The sequence below is a fragment of the Anabrus simplex genome, chromosome 4 (assembly GCF_040414725.1).
Source record: "Anabrus simplex isolate iqAnaSimp1 chromosome 4, ASM4041472v1, whole genome shotgun sequence".
Lineage (NCBI taxonomy): Eukaryota > Metazoa > Arthropoda > Insecta > Orthoptera > Tettigoniidae > Anabrus > Anabrus simplex.
The window spans coordinates 116,164,773-116,182,518 of NC_090268.1; positions in this window are offsets into that span (position 1 = coordinate 116,164,773).

A 17,746-nucleotide genomic window follows, 5' to 3' on the forward strand; every position below is an offset into this window, starting at 1 on the left:
ATAACAATTTATGATTCAGAATGAAGATTACTGAAGTTAGATGCCTCATCCTACCACTTCTCAGTACCTAAACAGGTATGCTCACTTATTATATATTCTCCAGCGATTGAGACTTACATTATATGCTTAGTTGTATTAGGCAATAACTCTGAAAACTTTCAAAAACCACAGATGGATGCCTCCACGGGATCTTAAAAAATGGCCACATAGGACATAAAATAATAACACCGTGTGCCCCCGGGGTCAGGACTAGAACCAAATTCTCATATTCAGATTTTGGGCCATCTCAGGACAAATAATTCATTGGGGGTTCCCCTTAGAATATCTGTAACGCATATGGTTTGATTGCATAATTGATAGTGGCATCAGAGAGCTTTGAGATGTCATGTCCCGTGATGCGGTCCAGAAGTGCTCGCAAACATGTTGCGCGAATGGTCAGTTTTGACCATTTTTCCATACGTGAGTTGCGTGTAAATTTCTTCAAAGGGTAGGCCTATGCGCGAATTGCACGTAACTGCAGACGTTGCATCCATCTTCTTCTGTTTTTGTTTTCCCGTCATTCTTATGGGCTTTAGAATTTCTGACTTCTGGAAGACCAACGAACATTTATGAGGCATTATTTACGTTCACATAAGTTTTCAGATCGTTCATAACAGAAATATTTATCAATATTCCATCCCTCACCAAAAAATCAAGACAAATTAAAAAATAAAGATTATCTTGACACTAGCACTAAGTGATTATAAATATGGAAACAAGCAGATTGCAATATGTAAAATCAGCTGTCTATCATATTAAACGTTTAAAAGGTTGTATTAAATTTTAGATTGTTTTTAAATGTATACATGTAAAAAGTTTAGCAATTTCAAAATCACTAGTTTCTTGAAAATTTATTTTACATGAAACTCTCAGTCTTTAGCCAAGATGGTCAAAGTACGTCTTTATGTATAAATCGCTAGTCAGTGTAAGGAATTAGTTTAGTGTGGCTTCCAAGACTCGTGGGGATTTCGGGCAACGATCTGGCAGTTCAAGCTGCAAAAGGAGCGGTAATGTTACCACCTAGAACTCTGAACGTACTTAATATGGATATTTGATCTCAGCTACGTCGAACCATCTTGACATCCTGGCAATCGGAGTGGCTAGCTATCCGAACTCCCAACAAGCTGAGAGCAATAATTATGAAGACAACTGCCGTCTGACGGTCCCCCTTCCGGCCTTCACGGGGAGAGGCTGTAGTTTTATGTAGGTTGAGGATAGGTCATGGAAGATCTACGCAATCTTATCCCCTAAAGAGGGATCCCCCCATCCCTCCCAGTGTGTTCTTGTGGTGCCGAATTCACCGTGGTCCACATCCTCACAGAGTGCGCCGATCTCCCTGGCCTAAGATGGAACTTCCGTCTGCAGGAGAGACTCGAACTCATACTAGCTGATGACGGGAAATACTGCTAATCTCGTCATTCGCCTTATGTGTGAGAGTGGGTTAATGAAGCGCATATACATTATAAGTGTTCACTTACTCATATTTGTGTTTGAGTCCATTCGGGCTTAATAAAATACGAGGGCAAGTCAATAAATACCTGCAATTTTACTCTAATTGTCTTTAGGTTAGCTCTATGACGTTGTTTGCTCACCAGTCGCTAGATTGCACCATTGTATACGTCTGTGGTAGGTTTAAGCGTTATAAGATCAGTACAGCTGGTGCTGGGACGTAAAGATGGCCGCACCACACTCTGCACCAAGGAAGAACAGCGTTCCAATATCCATGGTTTTTCTTTTTTTTTTTTTTTTTGTGGTCTGAGGGTGTACCAGGAGAGGAAATTCATAGAACAGTCACTCGTCTGTTATTCCGGATCATATCACGTACTTGTTCAATATTGACATCAGTTACGGCTGCAGATGGACGTCCGGATCTTTCCTCACCCTTCACGCTCGTGCGACCCCTGTTGAACTGTTCAGTCCACTGGTAAACACCTCGCTGTGGCAAAACATTGTCCCCGTATTGTTCTTAACGTCTTCTATGAATTTACGCTCCTAGTACATCCTCAGACCACAAAAAAAAAAAAAAAAAAACGGATTACGGAACGCTGTTATTTCTTAGTGCAAACAGACTGTGGCACGGCCATCTTTACATCGCAACAGCGCAAGCTGTGCCTATCTGACAATGCTGAAACCTACCACTAACGTAGACAACGGTGCCATCTAGCGGCCGGTGAGCACACAACACTATAGAGCCAACCTAAAGACAATTACAGTAAAATTGCCGACACTTATCGACTTGCCTACGTATTTGTTAAATTCATTGTCAAATTCTCTTGTTGAATAAATAGTTTTATACTATTTATTTTTTCACTTAATTTGTTCAGAGAGGATATTTACCTAGTTGTACTTCCTCTTAAAACAAAAACAAAAAAGTAGCCACATCACCTGAGTGTAAGTATGAAAGAGATATTGCTTCATTTTAAATTTTCAGTGTTTGTAACTGCTCCGCACAATTCATAAGCACATTTTCATTCAATTTTCTTACACAATTCGCATACAGAGACTGACCACAACACGCAAATCCGGCATCCCCTTTTTAAAAGTGTTAATTTTTTGTTGGTTATGTGAACGAAGCTTATCCGTGAAATATCATTACAATTTTTGTCCTAAATGGAAGATAATAATTGATTTCACAGTAAAATTAGCGGTAAATTAGTAAATACGATCATTCATTGTGGACACGACTTTTTTCTGTGGCATTCCGCTTCATCGTGACGCCTTTTGTTTCCTTCTTGAGATCCAGGGCTACCACCGGCGAATGGGACTGCCATGTCTGTAAATTTCCAATATCTTCGTCCATCGTGACTAACGCTGGCAATTCAAACCAAAAAATGGAGGCGAAAAGTGTCGAGGATAACATTCTTTAGCGCGGATATTGAGCGTATTTTACGAAAATTGTGAGACCTGTTACTAAATCATATATTTCATCAAATACAGCATGACATTTGGACCAATAATAATATTAATTAATGCATTATGGGCAAGAGTCAACAAATCGGAAAGGCAGTGGCGTGCACTGAACCCAATCTACCCCAGCAGTGCTGAGGTAAAGAATTTTGTTTTTAAATTTTCTTATTACTCCTTATAACACCTTTTATAAAGTTTAAAAACTGCAAAGAGCTAATTAAAACCAAGTACAGCTGTCTCGACAATCCGCTGGCTCTGCAGCAGTTCATCTATCTCCAGCGAGCTGGATTTCTTTGTTGGCGCGAAAGAGAGTTACCCCAGCGAAATTCAAGTTGCTGTGTTGACGCACGCTCTTGAAACCTCCTTAACCTGGGGTGGCGAGGTGTAGTTTGTGGACCTCCCTCGTAATTCACAGCGTCTTACGGCGAAAGGCCAGCTAGCTTGGGAAAGGTATGTTAGTTGTAGCAGTTAACAATCCAAGTGTTCAGCGCCACGTATCAGAGGCTACAAGAAAAAATATCGATGTGTTAATAGTATAGCCACTTGCACATCGGCTTGCCAATAAAAAAGAGCTGTTTTGTGAAACCAATTGTAATAAATATTTTGTTTTTGTATTTCGGCATGTATAAATATTTTGGGAATATTCGCTGATGGCATATGTAGAGGAATTATTTCATTATACTTGGGAAAATATTTAGGTTGTCCAGCCAAACGCGCAGTATAAGAATTCTGTATTTTGTTTCTGTGCACCCGTGGATTTGCCTGTAATGGTGGTAGGCTTTTTTTGTTGTTGCTATTTTGCTTTACGTCGCACCGACAGAGATAGGTCTTATGGCGACGATGGGAGAGGAAAGGCCTAGGAATGGGAAGGAAGCGGCCGTGGCCTTAATTAACGTACAGCCCAAGCTTTTGCCTGGTGTGAAAATGGGAAACCACGGAAAACCATTTTCAGGGCTCCCGACAGTGGTTCGAACCCACTATCTCCTGAATGCAAGCTCACAGCTGCGCGCCAGTGGTGGTAGGGACTGAAAATTTATGTAGAGTTGTTCTTGTATTATAGATGAAATTTTCGCGAGTTGTGTGGCTCTCTTCATAAATATTTGTCGTGAGGAATACCATCCCACGTCTGCTGTAGCTCATTCAGTTTAGATTAGGATTTTAGTTTTTTTAAATCCCAGTACATTTCTGTGATAACCATAACCATACCATTACGATGCGTCACCGGGTGAAACTGTAAGTGCATTGTTTAAAATCTGCTGTAGTTTATGGTATGATGCTGGCGTGGTACCAATTTGGAAATGGTAATGTGGTGGGGGTGTGTTTTCTTTCTTTTTTTTTTTTTTTTTTTTTTTTTGCAGCTGGGGTAATGAACGTATTCACCGTACGCCACTGCCGGAAAGGATCGCAATACGGTATACTTCAATAAGTAAATAACAGCGCCATATCGATCAAGGATCGAGAAGTTGGTGATAAATAATAATGAAGCAAAGCAAAGAACTCCAAAAACATCCTAAAGCCCAGTGACGTAGTAAATTCCAATAGGTACTCTTAATGTACACGGCAATGTACGTATGTAGGCTATATATTTCTGTATATAACTTTACTTATTAAATTACCGTTCATTTGTCTATTGATTTGCCCTAAAACAATAATTATCTTCAATTTAAGATAGAAATAATAATTAAATTCGATGGATACGATTCCTTTACATAACCTTTTATGTTTAAACTGTTGCTGGCACCTCGAGGTGAAAGTAGCTCCATTTTATTGGTTAATAAGCCTTGATAATCTTCTTCTTCATTGGTAGGTCAAACTGATAGTAGTTATGTACAAAAATAAGTTAATACCAGCGAAACTTTATATAAATTTAAAAATTCAGTTTTTTCCATGTTTTCTAGTTCTTGAGTCTGTTTGTGTTCAGTCATTGTGTACTTAATATAACATGTTAGTTCTATGTACAGCATAAGTAAACGAATTATTAAGTAATTACCACCGTCTATTTGTTCCTATTATTAATCATACATTTACTAAAATGTATACACTGAAAGAAAAAAGCGTAATTTTTAAAAATAGAATAAATGTCATCTCTAAATACGTGAACATAGCCAGTCTATGCTATAAGAATGTGTAGCACCATGTATTTCATATGTCGGGACGATGAGCGATCGGTATACTCCATTGTCTGGTTTACAAGGGATAGTGGATTATTTTTAACGCTTTTGAGGTTTTCGGAGACGACGAGGTGCCAGAATTTTGTCCCGCAGGAGTTCTTTTACGTGCCAGTAAATCTACCAACACGAGACAGCCCAATAGACGAAGCTTTCCAAACACAAATGTCTTCATAAGCAAGATGGTGAGAGAGTGTATGTATTACAGCAGAGAAACGTCAGCTGTGCTACATACCACTCATACCTGTCATACAAATGGATCCTCAGAAGTGCAAGGAAACCATGTGCAGCCATCTAAGCCACCATGTCCATAAAGAGCTTACAAAACTTGGCACATCTGGGTGTTGATGTGTCTCTAGCTCCAATTTACCTAAGACTTTTTCTATCTACTTTCTCCTGTACTTCACTCGCATCCTCGTGGTTTCATGAGTGTGAACCCCTTGTGGGTGGGGGCGGTAGAATAACACCCACGGTATCCCCTGCCTGAAGTAAGGGGCGACTAAAAAGGGACCCAAAGGGAGTGTGAGTTGGCGACCACGGGGCCCTTAGCTTCATTTTACTTGTGCAAGGCACCTCACTTTCATCTATCCTATCCTATCCGACCTCCCTTAGTCGTCTCTTACGACATGCAGGGGATACCGTGGGTGTTACGCCGTTTCGGCCAACCAAGGACCACGTCATTTCAACTGTTTCCTCCCCCGGGCTTTAACATTTGCCCAGTTCTCCCACATTCGTTGCCGGTGTTCCTTTCTTTCCTCGGTCCACGCCCTCTCCGATTTCAGCTTCGGCTTTTTCTTGGTAACTCTTGTGGCCTTGAAGTTCCTTCTTAAGTGGATTGCGCTCCAGGATATCATCACGTGTGATGCCCACCTCTTGCAGATCATCATTATTATTATTATTATTATTATTATTATTATTACTATTGTCCGGCTCGATGGCTAAATGGTTAGCGTGCTGGCATTTGGTCACACGGGTCCCGGGTTCGATTCGCGGAAAGGTTGGGAATTTGAACCGTAATTGGTTAATTCTGCCGGCACGGAGGCTGGGTGTATGTGATAAACATAAAGCTGAAAATTACAGGCCAGTCAGTTTGACATGCATTGCATGCAAGCTTTGGGAAAGTATTCTTTCTGATTATATTAGACATATTTGCGAAATTAGTACAGTAACTGGTTCGACAGAAGGCAGATCGGGTTTAGGAAAGGTTATTCCACTGAAGCTCAACTTCTTGGATTGCAGCAAGGTATAGCAGACATATTTTGGATTCAAGAGGTTGCGCCCTTCCCGCGTCCAGGTACGACACAGCAGAAAATTTCCCGACAGCCAGATATAATCTCAGGGTATTTCTTCACATAAGAAAAATATGTAATTTTTCTTCTTGGCTAGGATTAAAGTGAATTCAGAGAAAAGGTAGGGACCGCACACGACAATTATCGATGAACGTCTCCATCCTATTGCATTTAAGAATAAATCTATCAATGACCGCTTAAATTCGAGGCAAATTACATGAGATACATCTTAGAAACTAAGTCTATCTACTCTCAACTGCTACAAATTTTCACTCACTTTACAAGAAAATAATAAGAGAAGACATTTATTAAATTAATCATAAATTAAAGAATTGAGAACTCGTATTGTCAAGAACTTTCATAATCGACAGTTAAAATCGTTAATAATAATTCATAAGATTTTACATTTAATTCAGCGCTGGCTTACTAATAAAAAAATGAATTCACTGTTTCTGAAATGAACTTGAGCTTCCTCACACATAATCATGTTTGAGAATTAAATCAATCATCCAATTATTATGTAAGTAATTTGCTTGCAAGAAAATTAAACAATTCAAATCAATCACTATAACATAATTACATTGAATTTTAGAATGAAGTATTTCCTTACAATTGATAAAATTTAAGTTTTTACTATCTGAATTCGTTATCTATGTTGTTCTCTGGCGAAGACATGTTTTATGATGACTGACGGGCTACTAAATCTCGGCTCCTAATTTACTAACCTATCATTTAAAATTACTACGTAAATTATTTGCCTTTGCTGGCGGGACCTAGTGTTTACGGTGCACTAAGTCTTCTAGTATAGGCTAGATCAATTTTGTTACTTTCATTGATCTGTCTCTGTGTTACCCTTGGCTTTGACAATATGAAAGTGACTGAGGTATGAGTGATGCTAGTAATGCCATTCCTTATGCAGCCAGTCCCTGCTATGAATGGTGTGAAAATGTTGCTCATGGGGTCGGTTGGTGCATGCATTTCAGTGGACTTGGGAGACTGATATGACAGCTGATGGCGGAGCTGTTGAGGATCCAACCAGCCTTAGAGCTGATGATTGAACACACGTTAATTATAAATCAGCACTCAAATTATAAAATGATCTACCGCACTATTCTATCTAAATAATTCTTAACTTGCTACTATACGGCTCAATCTGCATCCACTCGCTAGGCTTATATTTAATATATCATACTTGTGCAAGTAATTCCACAAGTATTTATGTTATGATATCTCGGTACTATTTATCAACATCACTCCTAATATCTATACTGGCTTAACACATCTTTCACTTCACATATGTTACTAGAATACGTCATGTCACAAATATTTTAATATTAACAGCTGTATTTGACGTTATGGTAACTCTCTAATCTCAACTATACATACACTGACTGACAGAGCAAATGCAACACCAAGAAGGAGTGGTTCGAAAGGGATGAAAGTTGGGAAAAAAACAGAGACGGCACGGACGAATAATTGATGTTTATTTCAAACCGATATGCAGGTTACACAATGCGCACGGCATCGACTCAGTAGGATGTAGGACCACCGCGAGCGGCGATGCACGCAGAAACACGTCGAGCTACAGAGTCAATAAGAGTGCGGATGGTGTCCTGAGGGATGGTTCTCCATTCTTGTCAACCATTTGCCACAGTTGGTCGTCCGTACGAGGCTGGGGCAGAGTTTGCAAACGGCGTCCAATGAGATCCCACACGTGTTTGATTGGTGAGAGATCCGGAGAGTACGCTGGCCACGGAAGCATCTGTACACCTCGTAGAGCCTGTTGGGAGATGCGAGCAGTGTGTGGGCGGGCATTATCCTGCTGAAACAGAGCATTGGGCAGCCCCTGAAGGTAGGGGAGTGCCACCGGCCGCAGCACATGCTGCACGTAGCGGTGGGCATTTAACGTGTCTTGAATACGCACTAGAGGTGACGTGGAATCATACGCAATAGCGCCCCAAACCATGATGCCGCGTTGTCTAGCGGTAGGGCGCTCCACAGTTACTGCCGGATTTGACCTTTCTCCACGCCGACGCCACACTCGTCTGCGGTGACTATCACTGACAGAACAGAAGCGTGACTCATCGGAGAACACGACGTTCCGCCATTCCCTCATCCAAGTCGCTCTAGCTCGGCACCATGCCAGGCGTGCACGTCTATGCTGTGGAGTCAATGGTAGTCTTCTGAGCGGACGCCGGGAGTGCAGGCCTCCTTCAACCAATCGACGGGAAATAGTTCTGGTCGATATTGGAACAGCCAGGGTGTCTTGCACATGCTGAAGAATGGCGGTTGATGTGGCGTGCGGGGCTGCCACCTCTTGGCGGCGGATGCGCCGATCCTCGCGTGCTGACGTCACTCGGGCTGCGCCTGGACCCCTCGCACTGGCCACATGTCCCTGCGCCAACCATCTTCGCCACAGGCGCTGCACCGTGGACACATCCCTATGGGTATCGGCTGCGATTTGACGAAGCGACCAATCTGCCCTTCTCAGCCCGATCACCATACCCCTCGTAACGTCGTCTGTCTGCTGGAAATGCCTCCGTTGACGGCGGCCTGGCATTCTTAGCTATACACGTGTCCTGTGGCACACGACAACACGTTCTACAATGACTGTAGGCTGAGAAATCACGGTACGAAGTGGGCCATTCGCCAACGCCGTGTCCCATTTATCGTTCGCTACGTGCGCAGCACAGCGGCGCATTTCACATCATGAGCATACCTCAGTGACGTCAGTCTACCCTGCAATTGGCATAAAGTTCTGACCACTCCTTCTTGGTGTTGCATTTGCTCTGTCAGTCAGTGTATATATCCACCATTCATAGCTTACTTTATGTCATTCTCGTGGTGTATTTCCTTCCTTGTGCTTGCATAGTCTAATTGATCCAACATATCAATATCTTAGCATCTACCATCCATATATATATGTCTTATAATCACCGAAACCGATATTATCATACACAAATTATTTCATATAACTTCTTTCTTCGCTATAAATCCTTCAATCAATTCCATTTCATCTTTCTCAATACCATATTTCATCATTCATAACCTCTTCCTTATTAAATGCAATTACTAAGACGTACTATTCTTCTTTCCGGGCTTAGAGCTAACCACTCTACCCCATCAAGTGCTGAGGTTACGGATAGTGGAATCCTTTACCTTCCACATCTCCAAGGGCCTTCATGACCTGTACGGAGATGACTTTGCTTTGCTTTGCTTTGCTTTGCTTACTATCCTTCTTTACATAAATACTCCCTTAAATAGATCAATTCTCTTCCAACATTACGATGCTTAACCATAAATATTTCGTTCGTGCATTTAACAACATCACTTTACAAGGAATAACTCGTCTATATATTTCACTTCCTCTCATACGATCCACCTGTGACGTAATCATTGACTGAATGGTTTCACGAGATCCGTAAATAATTTAGTATTTAACATCCGCTAATTCTTATATTCAGCTGTTGGATCGTTTTCCTTCCTTCTCGTAATTTCAATTACTATAGTAATTCACTTATCTTATGCATAGCCATACTCCACGAGATATCAATCTAATTATATATACTAGCTTAATATCGTATTAGTAGATTACACGTAACACACTTCACTACATTGTATCACTTGCATTTCTAAGTATCTCACACCTAGAATACTTTAAACTAAATGCATATGCCTAGATAAATTAAGAATTATAATACTTATGGTAAACACTTAGCTCGTCTTTCATCATATCAGCTGTCAGTAGCTCTCCTCCTCTTCGTCACATCGCTGGTCCATTGGCCACGGTCTGAGATTCAGCTCGATTCCTCATCTCACTTTAGGTAGGGTCTGATGGCCGGATCATATCTCCCTCCAGGTTGGTCCATCTCGAGTTTAGCAAGACATCTTCTTCATGGTATAGCAGTCAATATGATCAAATAAAGTCGAGAAGTAAATGTTCATTTTAATAATTTCTTAGAATAATATTTTCCTTTTTTAAATATTCTATTTGTTTTCTTCCTTGCGCTCTAGTTAACCAATTCTCTATATTTGCGTACGATCTTCGCTCTCGACTTAGAAAAATCCTCTATTTCAAAATTATTTGTTTTCTGGAAATTCAATTTGTTTCTCGATTCTTTTTCTGTAGGAATGAATCTTTCCAAACCTTCTCTTCTTTTACAACTTCTAATTAATGAGTTCCGATGTATCGGTAATCTTGCGTATCGGGTCTATCAGCGTACGTATTTAAATAAATTCTCGTATATTACGCTGTCCCTATATTTTTTTACAGTGCTTTAGCAAGTATCTTGCCATCTTTTCTCAATTTAGAACAATTATTCTTGAGATATTCGGCCGTAATCTTGACTATTTCTCTTCTTCGATACAGCAACAGCAGTTTGCTTCCTCTCGTCTCGAGTTGAGTTTTTCAAGTAATTTTTTTAATAATTATAATATTTTAATTCTTTTCTTGAAACAATTCCCCTAACATTACTATGTTCCTCACCACGTTTTAAAAAGTAGACGACCCAAGTTAATCATGGCCTCCTAATGTATTCATATGTCAAGACTCTCTTGTATACAGTCTTGGCCTGAGTAGTCTATACCTTTCCTGGACGCCATTTTGCAACACGTCCGAAAATACAACGGGCACAAGGTCAAATGGAATGTATGTGATGACCTACCAAAGGCATTTGAAAGGGTAGATCATGGGAGACCACTGGCAAAAATGACTGCAATTGGACTAGACAGAAGAATGATTGAATGGGTGGCTATATTCCTAGAAACTAGAACTCAGAAAATTAGAGTAGACGAACCTTTATCTGACCCTTAATAATTAAGAGGGTCATTCCTCAAAGCAGTGTTATTGGACCTTTATGCTTTCTTACATATAGATGATATGACTAAAGAAGTGGAATCAGAGATAAGTTTTGCGGATGTTGTTATTCTGTATAGAGTATTAAATAAGTTACAAGATTATGAGCTACTGCAAAATGACCTCGATAATGTTGTGAGATGGACCGTAGGCAATGGTATGATGATAAACGGGGTTAAAAGTCAGGTTGTGAGTTTCACAAATAGGAAAATTCCTCTCAGTTTTAATTACTGCGTTCATGGGGGTGAAAGAAAGGGGTGAAAGTTCCTTTTGGGGATCATTGTAAGTATTATCCGCACACTTTATCTTGGTGCATTTGTGTACGTGGATGAGGAATAAGGAGGGAACTGTCCCGGTATCGATAGTGCTGCCTGGTGTTGCCAACTGAATGAAAATGAAATCTGAATTGAATCGAGAATATGATCGATCGATATGAAATTCTAAACCGTTATTATCTTAAGCCAACAACTATGTCACATACACATTATATAACATTATAAAATATTTCTCGATGCGAATCTTGTTCCTAGCATGAATTCTATACTTTGGCTTTGTTGTGTAAACAACAACAGTACTAGTACGTAAAGTGTAGGCCAGATGTCGCACAACGATGCTTAACCGATTCATAGTTTGTGTTTCTAAGGTTGCCAGTACGAATCTCGAAGATCGCCGAGGTCGACCGATTCAGCACTAGGGTGTAAATGCACCAAGATAAAGTGTACGGATAATACCTAAGTGTTAATATAAGGAAATATCTTCATCGGGGAATGACATAAATGGGATTGTAAATGAAGGGTACAGATGTCTGCATATGGGTATGAGGATATTTAGGGGTTATGTTAAGGATGTAAAGGAGAGGACATATAAGTCTCTGGTAAGACCCCAACTAGAGTATGGTTCCAGTGTATGGGACCCTCACCAGGATTACCCGATTCAAGAACTGGAAAAAATCCAAAGAAAAGCAGCTCGATTTGTTCTGGGTGATTTTCGACAAAACAGTAGCATTACAAAAATTTTGCAAAGTTTGGGCTGGGAAGACTTGGGAGATAGGGGACGAGCTGCTGGAATAAGCGCTATGTTCCGAGCTGTCGGTGGAGAGTTGGCGTGGAATGACATTAGTAGACGAATAAGTTTGAGTGGCGTTTATAAAAGTAGGAAAGATCACAATATGAAGATAAAGTTGGAATGCAAGAGGACAAATTGGGGCAAATATTCATTTATAGGAAGAGGAGTTAGGGATTGGAATAACTTACCAAGGGAGATGTTCAATAAATTTCCAATTCCATTGCAATCATTTATGAAAAGACTAGGAAAACAACAGATAGGGAATCTGCTACCTGAGTGACTGTCCTAAATGCAGATCAGTATTGATTGATTGATTGATTGATTGATTGATTGATTGATTGATTGATTGATTGATTGATTGATTGATTGATTGATTGATTGATTGATTGATTGATTGATTGATTGATTGATCCTCATCACGACAAGCATGTCACCTGCGGGAGTCAAATCAAAAGATCTGCACCTGCCAAGCTGAACTTGTCATCGGACACTCCCAGCATACGTCATTTCCATTTCATTATTCTTCTTCTTATTATTATCATTGGTATTCTGTCCGAAAACATGTTGCTCCCCTAGTTAAATTCTTCAGAACCCATTAACAGTCATCATGAAGTCATCAATTATTTCGCTCCTACGACTCAACGGAAGTGGAAGTCCTCAGGCGTAAATCCCCGCTTATCTTCGCTTTACTCACTTGAAATGACTCAAGAAAAAACACGGTCTGCAGACCAGATTATCATAGGTAAGCTGATTGTTACTCATTAACAAGTCTCGTGCCTCATTTAACCTTGGCGCTTATTACACGGTTGGCTGACTACGGGTGGATCTCAAATTACTTGCAACTTCTTTGTCCTTTACCGTTGCTTTATTGTGTTGGCAGAACATCTACTGCCATGATAAGAAAATTGATGTCACCCCACGCCATTTTCGAATCTACAATCCTTGTTTTTAACAATCTTTTATTAGTTTGAGTTTTATCTACCTATGTATCGGAACCTGTCGACATAATTTCCGCCAACTTGGAGACGTTCGATTAATTGGAATATTTGCACACGTATCAAGGGCCGATGACAATGAAAAATGAAATGGCGTATGGCTTTTAGTGCCGGGGGTGTCCGAGGACATGTTCGTCTCGCCAGGTGCAGGTCTTTTGATTTGACACCCGCAGGCAACCTGCGCGTCGTGGTGAGGATGAAATGATGATGAAGACGACACATACATCCAGTCCCCATGCCAGCGAAATTAACCAATGACGGTCAAATTTCCCGAGCCTGCCGGAAATTGAACCCGGGACCCCTGTGACCAAAGGCTAGCACGCTAACCATTTGACCATGGAGCCAGACGCCGATGGCAATACACTAATTTAATAACGTTATCTAATATCCTGGCCAGGATCACCAGGATGAAATAAAATGGTTTTTATTCTCAATGCAGTTGTTATTCCAGATGTTGGACCGAACTCAGTGGTGGTGGTGCTCGTGGTGGTGGTGGTGGTGATGGTGGTGGTGATTATTGTTCTAAGAGTAAGTACAACTAGGCAACCATCATCTATATAACACTAATCAGAGATGAAAAATGGAAGGGGTCTGACACTCCGAAAAATGAAGATATCGACCAAAGAAAGACAAGGGCCACGAAGGGCGTGAAAATGAAAGACTCCCTAGGCCTCAATACCTAATACCGTCGGAATCGGAAAAGAACAAGATTTGACCAAAGGAGGTCAGTTAGGACAGATAAGAGTGAGGAGCCTGGCACAAGTAAGTGGAAACAATGCCAGGACTCAGCTGAAAGCCCGGTGGTCGCCAACCTACGCTTCCAATTTTAGAGCCTCTGGGACGCCCTTTAAGTCGCCTCTTACGAGAGGCAGAGGATACCGACGGGCACAGTGGTTCAAGCGGTGGAGCACTGGCTTTCTGAGCTCAAATTGGCGGGTTCGATCCCGACTCTGTCCGGTGCTAGGCTATAATAAGTCCTCAAATATGCCAGCCTCCTATCGGCGGATATATCAGAACGTAAACGAATTCCAGTGAGACAAAATTTCGGCACCCCAAGATCTCCGAAAGCCGTAAAAAGTAGTAGAACGTAAAAATAATCTTATTATTATTAGAAGTAAGAGTAATAGTAGCAAATACACTATAGAGACTACGTGCCACTTTGCGAGATATCGCAAGACATTGATTGCAAGCGCACCAAGAGAGATGGCCTTGAAACTGAGTGTGGCAGTACACTATACATATTGCCGAAAGTGTCAAGTTCGTAGTCGTTTTTAAATAAAAAGTGGTTACAGGAGTTCCCCCATTTTACGTCGGATGGTAAAATCTGCAGTAAAGGGGTGAGGGAAACCTATTTTATATTTGCCGCTAAACGAGTTATTATCAATATAGAAAAATTAACATGGTATTTTAACTGATGCATTTTGAAATATATAACATTTAAACAATCTAAAAATATTTTAGAACCTATTTGAGAGTCTATTTTAGGCTGCTAAATTAACATATAAGAACAAAAAATTCGAGATCTACTAATCACTATTGCATGCTTCTGTGGCGGTTAGAAGTGTATTGTGTTGTCTGAATATGAAAAGACACTTGTTGGTACAAACACAAACACCCCGTCCCCAAGCTAGAAGAATTAATTAGATATGATTAAAATCCCCGATCCGGCTGGGAATCGAATCCGGAATCTTCTGAACCGAAGGCATCAACGCTAACCATTAAGCCAAGGATTTATAAAAACGAAATCTTTATTGAGTTTCATTATTTTATCAATTTTAACATCCAATTTTTGTAATTTCAAACTTGCCGCCTGATGTTTAAGGTCAGGCCGCCAGTTGCGCCACTGTCAACATGTCTCTCAGTTTGGTACGGAGAATATGGCAGTGTCCAGTGTATTTGGTAGTACTAGCAACAGTAGTAGTAGTAATAGTAGTATCACTGTCTACACCTTAGTCCCGTTTCCTGATACGGGGTCGGTGATGAAGTCCGATGAAATTGAGGAGCTTTCTTGCAAACACCAGTTAAGTCTTTTTAACACTTTTTATGTTAAAAATTATTGATAGAATGACGTGCTCGCGCGTTTTCAGATGTAAATTGGGTGTGAGTTAAATGTTATTGCACGGTTTTATACTGGAGTACGAACACGTCATTCTAACAAGAATTTTTAATACAAAAACAAAAATGTGTGAATGATGATGATGTTTGTTGTTTAAATGGCCCTAACATCTAGGTCATCGGCTCCTAATGGTACGAGATTTTAAAGAAATGATATGAAAATTCACATTTTAAAATGTATACATTGACTAGTATTTAAAACAAATGAAGATGACAGATGATTATTAATTTAAAATAATCAGCGGATCTAATTTACAATGCCTTATTTTCTGTTATAATGGTAGAAAACATAGATCACAGTAGAATAAAGCATTGCCTTGAAGTACAGTTGCATATATGCACAGTTTCAAAAATTAGGGGATTATATTTTTTAACGTATACCATGCTCCACAAAACAATACCTCACACCCAGATATATTACCAACTAAACCTTTATTCTTTACCGTTGAAATATACAAAAGAACATCCATGGATTCGCGTTCATTTTCAGAACACAAACGGGAATGTCCAAATCGGGCAAAAACAAAGTGATAACAGTTCTCCTGGGTAGATTTTTATCACAGTTGGGGAGCTTCAGTAGGGTGTATGTCCTCCACGAGCATTTATCACAGCTTGGCACCTACGTGGCATGCTCCGTATAAGTCGACGGAGGTCACGTTGCGGTATCAGTACCCATTCTTCAATGAGAGGCTGTTCGAGGTCTTGGAGAGTCTGTGGTGGAACAGCATGCCCACGAACACTTCTGTCAAGCCTATCCCACACATGGTCGATGTGATTAAGGTCGGGACTCACTGCTGGCCATTCCATCTCTTGAATGTCCAGTTCTCGCAGGACAGCTCTGGTGATGCAATCTACATGAGCCCTAGCATTGTCGTGCATGAGTACGAATTCAGGGCCAACATGCTGTAGCAGTATCTATTCGATGTACCCCGCAGTGGTAAGATTACCACGGACGACGACAAGATCCGTACGGCCATCAATACTAATTCCACTCCACACCATCACAAAACCTTGTCCGAATCGGTTGCCTTTCTGAACAACATTTGACATGAACTGCTCACCACGGCGTCTCCATACACGTTGACGTGCCAGGGGAAATCTGGACTCGTCTGTGAACTACACAGGTCTCCATTGGCAAAGTTGCCAGTTGACATGGGTACGGGCAAACAGAAGGCGAGCTGCGCGATATTGCTGCGGTAAGCGGGGCACTCGAGCAGGACGTCTGGGTTGTAAGGACACTTCTCTTAATCCGTTCCTTACTGTCTGGTCAGACACCGTGACTCCAGTGACCCTCCTGAGGTCTTGTTGCAGTTCTCTGGCTGTTGCTGAACGACGCCGCAACGCACAAATTATCAGATATCGGTCATCCTGTGGGGTTGTCATACGTCCACGACCTTGTCCAACCCTCCTTGTGAACTGGTCTGTCTCACTGTAGCGATTCCACAAGCGTTGAATAACTGACGGAGACATTGAGATCCACAGCAACAAGACGAAAAGTCCATCCTTCCTGTATCAAAGTGTCGGCCCTTGAGACTTGAACCTCGTTACGATGTCTCATGGGACGTGCTGGTTTACGTACAACGTGCTCAAATGACCGCAGTAGTCTGTGTACCTCACAACGACACATGGACGCACCACTGTTCACTTTGTTTTGAGGACCTGACAGTTTAATGCATGGCTACGCCTACAGGTCTCAAGGTATGCTGTACGACCATTGGAACCCCATCTACCACATTAACGTTCACATACCAGACGTTACAAAACATGTCCCCCAATTGTTTTGAACTGTGTATAATTCAAGTCAGAAGTTAAAATACTGTAACATATTAAAATACACAAACACAAACTTATTATTATTATTAAGCGTATGAAATTTACAGAATGGACAAGTATATACAATATTATACAAAGGAAAAACCTGCAAAGAATACATGGTAAGTAGGGAACAATTACACATGAATATCTAAATTGTTTATCCACTGCACTAGGGATACTGAGACATCAGCAAAGTCTTTTCGGTCTCCACCATAAGCACGAAGAGGGCATTTGTCCATTATATGATGCATGGTCTGGACTAAAGCACCACAATCACACGCTGGAGAGCCCCTGAAGCCCCACTGGTGAAGGGAGAATGCAGATCTTCCACAATTAGTGCGAAACCTGTTTAGTGATGCCCACGTTCTTCTTGGCAAACTGAAACCAGCTGGGGCGTGGTTTGGATTAAAGAGGCCTGGCCACTCCGGAGCTGTACGAATCCATTGCTCTTTCCATTCCTCTTTTAAATTGAAACCAGCATCCATTAGATTCTTAGCT